The sequence below is a fragment of the Triticum dicoccoides genome, chromosome 6B (genome assembly GCF_002162155.2).
Source record: "Triticum dicoccoides isolate Atlit2015 ecotype Zavitan chromosome 6B, WEW_v2.0, whole genome shotgun sequence".
In the NCBI taxonomy this organism is placed as follows: Eukaryota; Viridiplantae; Streptophyta; class Magnoliopsida; order Poales; family Poaceae; genus Triticum; species Triticum dicoccoides.
This window is the reverse complement of record NC_041391.1, coordinates 349,858,234-349,864,763: the sequence shown is the minus strand read 5'-3', so window position 1 is coordinate 349,864,763 and position 6,530 is coordinate 349,858,234.

The following is a 6,530-nucleotide window of genomic DNA, read 5'->3' as shown; positions in this document are numbered from 1 at the left end:
AAATCCAGAGATTTCTCACTTGGTGAAGATGGAACCTTATACTTCAGAGATCGCATTGTAGTACCCCGGTTCGAGCTAATGACAAAGAAGGTGATGAAAGAAGTGCATGACACCCCTCTCTCTATTCATCCGGGAAGTACCAAGATGTATCTAGACATCTGTCAAAAGTACTGGTGGTCTAATATGAAGCAAGACATTGCTTGATATATTGAAGAATGTGACATTTGTCGTCGCGTCAAAGAAGAACATCAGAAACCGGCTGGACTTCTACAACCGCTTCCGATTCCTGAATGGATGTGGGATAAGATCCAAATGGATTTCGTCACAGGCCTTCCCAAGTCTCAGAAAGGTAACGATGCTATCTTTGTTGTCATCGACCAATTCTCGAAGGTTGCTCACTTTCTGCCAGTCAAGGAGACTATCACTGCTAGTCAATTAGCAAACTTGTATATCTCTCGAATTGTGTCACTCCACGGCATTCTGAAGGAGATCAGTTCAGACCGCGGCAGTATATTCACTTCGAAGTTCTGGGATAGTTTCCAAGAGGTAATGGGAACTAATATTACCTGGAGCACTGCTTATCATCCCCAATCCTAAGGCCAAGTCGAGCGAGTTAATCAAATTCTTGAAGACATGCTTCGAGCTTGTGTTATTTCTTTCGGCAAAAAGTGGGAAGAATCTCTCCCTTATGCGGAGTTCTCTTATAACAACAGCTCTCAAGCCAGCTTGAAGATGGCACCCTTCAAAGTGCTATATGGACGTAAGTGCCGAACCCCTTTGAATTGGTCAGAAACTGGGGAACGGGCGCTCATTGGTCCAGACATTATTCAACAAGCTGAAGAGCAGGTTCGCATTGTCCGGGATAATCTCAAGGCGGCCCAGTCCCGCCAGAAGAGCAACTATGACCGGAAACACTGGGGTTCAACTTATCAACCTGGTGATCAAGCTTATCTGCGTGTCACTCCTTTGAGGGGCACTCATCGGTTCGGAGTCAAGGGCAAGCTAGCTCCGTGCTACATTGGTCCCTTTCGTATTCTCGCCCGTCGTGGACTGGTGGCTTATCAACTTGAGTGGCCACCTCAGTTCTCTCATGTTCATGACGTCTTCCACGTGTCGCAACTTCGTCGATGCTTCAAGTATCCGGAACGTGAAGTGGATCCGGAATTGATTGAAATCCAAGATGATCTCACATACAAGGAGCATCCGATCTGCATTCTTGAAGAGGCTGAACGTCGAATACGCCAGAAGGTTACCAAGTTCCTCAAGGTGCAATGGTCGAATCATACTAAAGAGGAAGCCACTTGGGAACGCGAAGATAACCTCCGGGATGAATACCCCGACCTGTTCCCTTCTACCTCTTAATTCTCGGGACGAGAATTTCCTTTAGAGGAGGAGAGTTGTAACACCCCGGTGTAATGATGCTACAGTAATCCCTGAGATCAAGCTAATCATTTTGCTATAACAGTGCTTAGTCACTTTAATCAATATTCCATTTCAATTTCTGAGTGAAATTCAAAATTTGCTCAAACATGAAAACTAAAATGTTCATCATGTGCCAAATAATCCACAAGTAATATTGGTGGTGAACCAACATTTTTGAAAAGTGTTTAAGTGGCCTAAACTACTTATAACAATGAGCTAAGCAATAATTTAAATGCCTTATTAAATTATAAAATTTGCAAACTACTTTTAAAGTCTCACAACCTTTTTGTGGCAGTGCACAATAATTCTTTGAAATTATCTTGGCCAGTGGCATAATTTTGCAAAGTCATTAGTGTCTAAAAAGAAGATGCAAAAGCTGCTGGAAAAACAAAAAAAGAAATAAAAAGGAAAAAGCAGAGGGGAGGGTGAGAAAAGAGCCCCCTGCCTCCCTGGGCTTTAGCCCATTACACTGGCCGGCCCACCTTACCCCGGGTCGCCTTCCCTGTTCGACCGACCCTGTCGCTACAGGGGCGCGGTCGCCCCGGACCGCCTCGCCGTCGACGACGAGGGGGAGGATAAGGCCTCCACGCCCCCGACACCTCGGGTGCCTCTCCCACTCACCTCCCCACTTGCCCCGCTCCGCCTCTCCCTCTCCCCACCAGATTCCTCCTCGCTCCCCCTCACCCTTCTCCTCCCTCACCGAGGGAGCCGCTGCCGCGCGCCGTCGATCCCACGCTCCCTGTCGACCTCTCGCCTCGCCCCGATGACGTAGCGCTCCGCCGTCGTCCTCTGCGTCGTCCTGTCCAAGCCATTGGAGCTGGAAGCCACCAAGACGAGACCGACGACCTCTTCTTCCCCTACGGCCATCTTCAACTCCGGCGATGATTTCGGTGACGACATGCCTCCCCGAGCCCATTTGAGCACAACTACAGGGCCCGGTGAGCAGTCGTCGTCCTTCTCCCTCTCTCCCCGCGCGTTTCCGTCACCGTAGTGATCGCATTGGAGATGCCCGAACTCTCCGTCGCGGATCTTGTCGCCGGCAAGACTCCGGTGACCAAATGGTCACGGGCCAGTGCCCAGCGCGCTCACCGCACCGCATAGGCCTCGTCTAGCCGCTTGGTTTGCCCGCAAACGCACCCCAGCCTCGATCCCGACGATGACCGACGTCCGGCATCCGCCCCGCTCGACGCCGTCGTCGTTGCAGCCCGCCCCCGCCTGAGCTAAGGTCACAGTTGGATGCGCCGCTCCTCTCGCATCCGAACGAGCCCGGCCACGCTCGAAACGGCCCCCTGTGGCGTTTTTCTGGCGAAGTCCGGCGAGCCCTGCCGCTGTTTTGGTCGCCGGCGGTGAAACCCCGACGCCGCCGACGTGGCACACCTGGGGCCCGCCTCTGGGTCACTGCCCGTGGCCCCCCTGGCCCTAGTTGACCTCGTTGACCGTGGTCAACTGTGTTGACTAGGCACACAGTGTTACTGACACGCGGGCCCCACCGCATTTTTGTTAAATAAACGTTTTTACAAATAAAAATAATTAGTTAAGCTAAATAGTCACTGACATGTGGGGCCCAACAGCTAATTAACCATGTTTAATTAAAATAACCCACTATTAGCCCTCTGTGTATGACAGGTAGGACCCACTGGTCAGTTTGACCAGTCAGCGGGTCTGTTGACCTGCTGATGTCATGCTGACACTTTGCTGGCGTCATATTTAATTTTCTGTTAATTTAAATAATTCCAGAAAATGCTTTAATCTTTGAAAATTCATAGAAAATAAACCGTAACTTGGAAGAAAATGTTTTATACATGAAAGTTGCTCAGAAAAATCCAACGAATCCGAATACGCGGTCCGTTCATCTGTCACATGCCCCTAGCATGCTGAACATGGAACTTTCCCCCTCCGGTCATCTGTCTGACACAGGTCCAGAACCGGGAAAACATTCCCGGTTGACCTCCCCCCCTCGCCAGTATCGTGTAGCACCACGTTAGAACACATCTAGCTCTGCTTGTTGTCCTGTTATGCTATGTTTGCTTTATATTTACTGTTTCTTCCCCCTCTTCTCTCCGGTAGACCCCGAGACCGATGCTGCCCCTATGATCGACTACGTCGACGACGACCCCTCCTTACCAGAGCAACCAGGCAAGCCCCCCCTTTGATCATCCCGATATCGCCCATTCCATTCTCTCATGCTTGCATTAGATTTTGCTACTGTTATTGTTTGCTCTTATTCTGATGCATAGCCTGCTTTTGTAACCTGCTTATTGTTACTTACCTGCTTATCCTAAACTGCTTAGTATAGGTTGGTTAGTGATCCATCAGTGACCCCCACATTGTCCCTGTTGCCCCTGCTTCATCATCGAAGACCCGATCAACAGGATCGAAGACCAGGCCCTGCCATCGCACATCACTTTCCCCTTAGTTGCTCGACACTGCTGGGTTACTATCGAGTGCCGAGGGTGAGACCTCTACAACACTTCTGATGTTAACCCTGTAGTGTAGCTATTCGGTCGTGGTCATCGAGGGTGATTCCGCCTTAACCACTTCTGATACGACTCTGTCGTGCAACCCCTCAAGTGTGAACCTCGGGGGTGATTCCTCTTACATTCACCTTGATGATTACATCGAGTGAAATTCACGGGGGTGATTCCTCGGGTTTTCCCCTTGATGTTTGGACACACGGTTACTATGGTTACTATGTTACACTGAACCATGTTACTAAAGACGGGTTGACCATGAGGGGTACCCGCGCGAGCATAATTGCGAGTGATGTGGAGTCGAGTTGACCTGGAAGGTGCCCGAGAGATAATTACAAGGCGTGGCCGAGCATTCTTAGCCCTTGCCGCAAGCCCTCGAGACGGGGCAACGGGGTCACATCTTTCGTGAGTCTCTGCTTGTTACCGCGCGTTCCTAATCCACTACGATTTGGATATTTGATCCGAGGGGCCTCTGGCCTGATAGCACTAACCATCACGTGGGCATAGTATGGGCGTTCTGCGTCGTATGCATCAGCCGAAGCTTAATAGACGCCAGCGACTGAGCAGCGCGCGCCGGGTTGGACTGGTAAGCACCTGCCTTTTTAGGGAGGTAGCTAGGTCTGCTCACTGGCCGCGTTCGCAACGTGCAGGAGTTCCCGGGGAGATGGCAAATGACCCCTGGGGGCATAGGTTTAGTCCGGCGTGCTGACCTCTCTATTAAGTCTAGGTCGGGTTGCGGCGTATTGTTTGGCCGAGGCCGGGCATGACCCAGGAAAGTGTGTCCGGCCGGAGTTAATCGAGCGTGGTGGGTAAGTTGGTGCACCCCTGTAGGGAAGAAAACATCTATCGATAGCCTGTCCTACGGTAACGGACACTCGGAGTTGTATCCCGATCGATACAACTAGAACTGGATACTTATGATGAGAACTGGATGGTGATGAGAATTGGATTGTGATGACAATTGGATAGTATGGCTCTGGGATTGCTTTCTCGCAGGGAGTCGAGAAAGGATCTCTGGCCGAGGTTGATAACACTACTACTACTTTACTTTATGCTACTCTACTCCCTCCTGTTGCTGCAAGATGGTGGTTTCCAGAAGATGCTAGTCTTCGATAGGACTAGGCCTTCTCTCTATTCTGGCATTTCTGCAGCCCAGTCCACATATATAGCCTTCCTTTGATAATGTTGCATATGTAGTGTAGATCCTTGCTTGCGAGTACTTTGGATGAGTACTCACGGTTGCTTTGTTTCCCCTTTTCCCCATTCTTTCTTCTTTCTGGTTGTCGCAACCAGATGGTGGAGCCCAGGATCCAGACGACACCACCGACGACTACTACTACCCCGAGGGTACCTACTACTACGTGGAGGCCGCCGACGACCAGGAGTAGTTAGGAGGCTCCCAGGCAGGAGGCCTTGCCTTTTCGATCGCTGCTGCTTTTGTGCTAGCCTTCTTAAGGCAAACTTGTTTAACTCATGTCTGTACTCAGATATTGTTGCTTCCGCTGACTCTTGTGTTTTCGAGCTTATGTATTCGAGCCCTCGAGGCCCCTGGCTTGTAATATAAAGCTTGTATTATTTTAATTTGTGTCTAGAGTTGTGTTGTGATATCTTCCCGTGAGTCCTTGATCTTGATCGTACACATTTGCGTGTATGATCAGTGTACGATTGAATCGAGGGCGTCACAAGTCGACCTTGATGATCCGACTACGAACGTGCGTGACGTCTCGCCTTAGCAATCGCTAAACCAACTTCCGAGGGGTTATTGACCACGCCGGAGCACGATCAGCCTGACCACGAGGGTCTGTTTCCTGTGAGCAAACGAAGAACAAGCAAGAAACTGAGATTGCAATCTGGATATTGCGAATATAAGATGAAAGCTTTATTGATCAAGATGGGGTTCTGTGACGTCTTGGTCTGGTCGTTGAACACAAACGAAGTACATGAAGTTGCAGCTATGGCGAACTTTAATCTAAACAAAACTCAAAGTCTAAACAATGCCCTAAGGGTTGTATATATGAAGGAAGAGGGTGGGAATTTCGTGGCCCTTAGGGAAGGGGTCCAAAACCAACCCTATCTCTTGTTTCCCCACACATACGGACTCTAAAAACAACCTATACTCAAGTATTTCGAAAATACATGGGCCTGGCCCAACAATAAGGTGACGCAGCACCTAGAATAACCTCTGGACGAAAGTTATGAAGTATCATCTTGTATATATTTCGTCCAAGGCTTCATGCACTCATTATGGTGGCTTCAACATCCTGAAATCATCACTTGTAACTCCGTTCTTGTTCCCCTTGCACATGCCATCATCTCCATGCTTGTTCTTGCTCCAATGTTCATCCTTCTCCAAGCTAGGCCCTTCATTTGTAAGCAAAACAAATGTATCTAATTTAGGCAGCATCATATTCTCATGAACATTAGAATCATTACCAAGAAACGAAAGTACCTGGTAATTTAATTGGCGTGCGCGAGCTCTAGTAATTGGTCCAGTATGTATAGTAGCAGGGGTTGTGGGCGTAACAATGTTATTGATGTCCTCATCATCCTCCCCTTCTTGAAATGAAGCCGTCCTCGACGGAAGCTGATGTAGATGCACCATGGATTCAAGACACCTTTAAGGAAAGATCCCTCGTG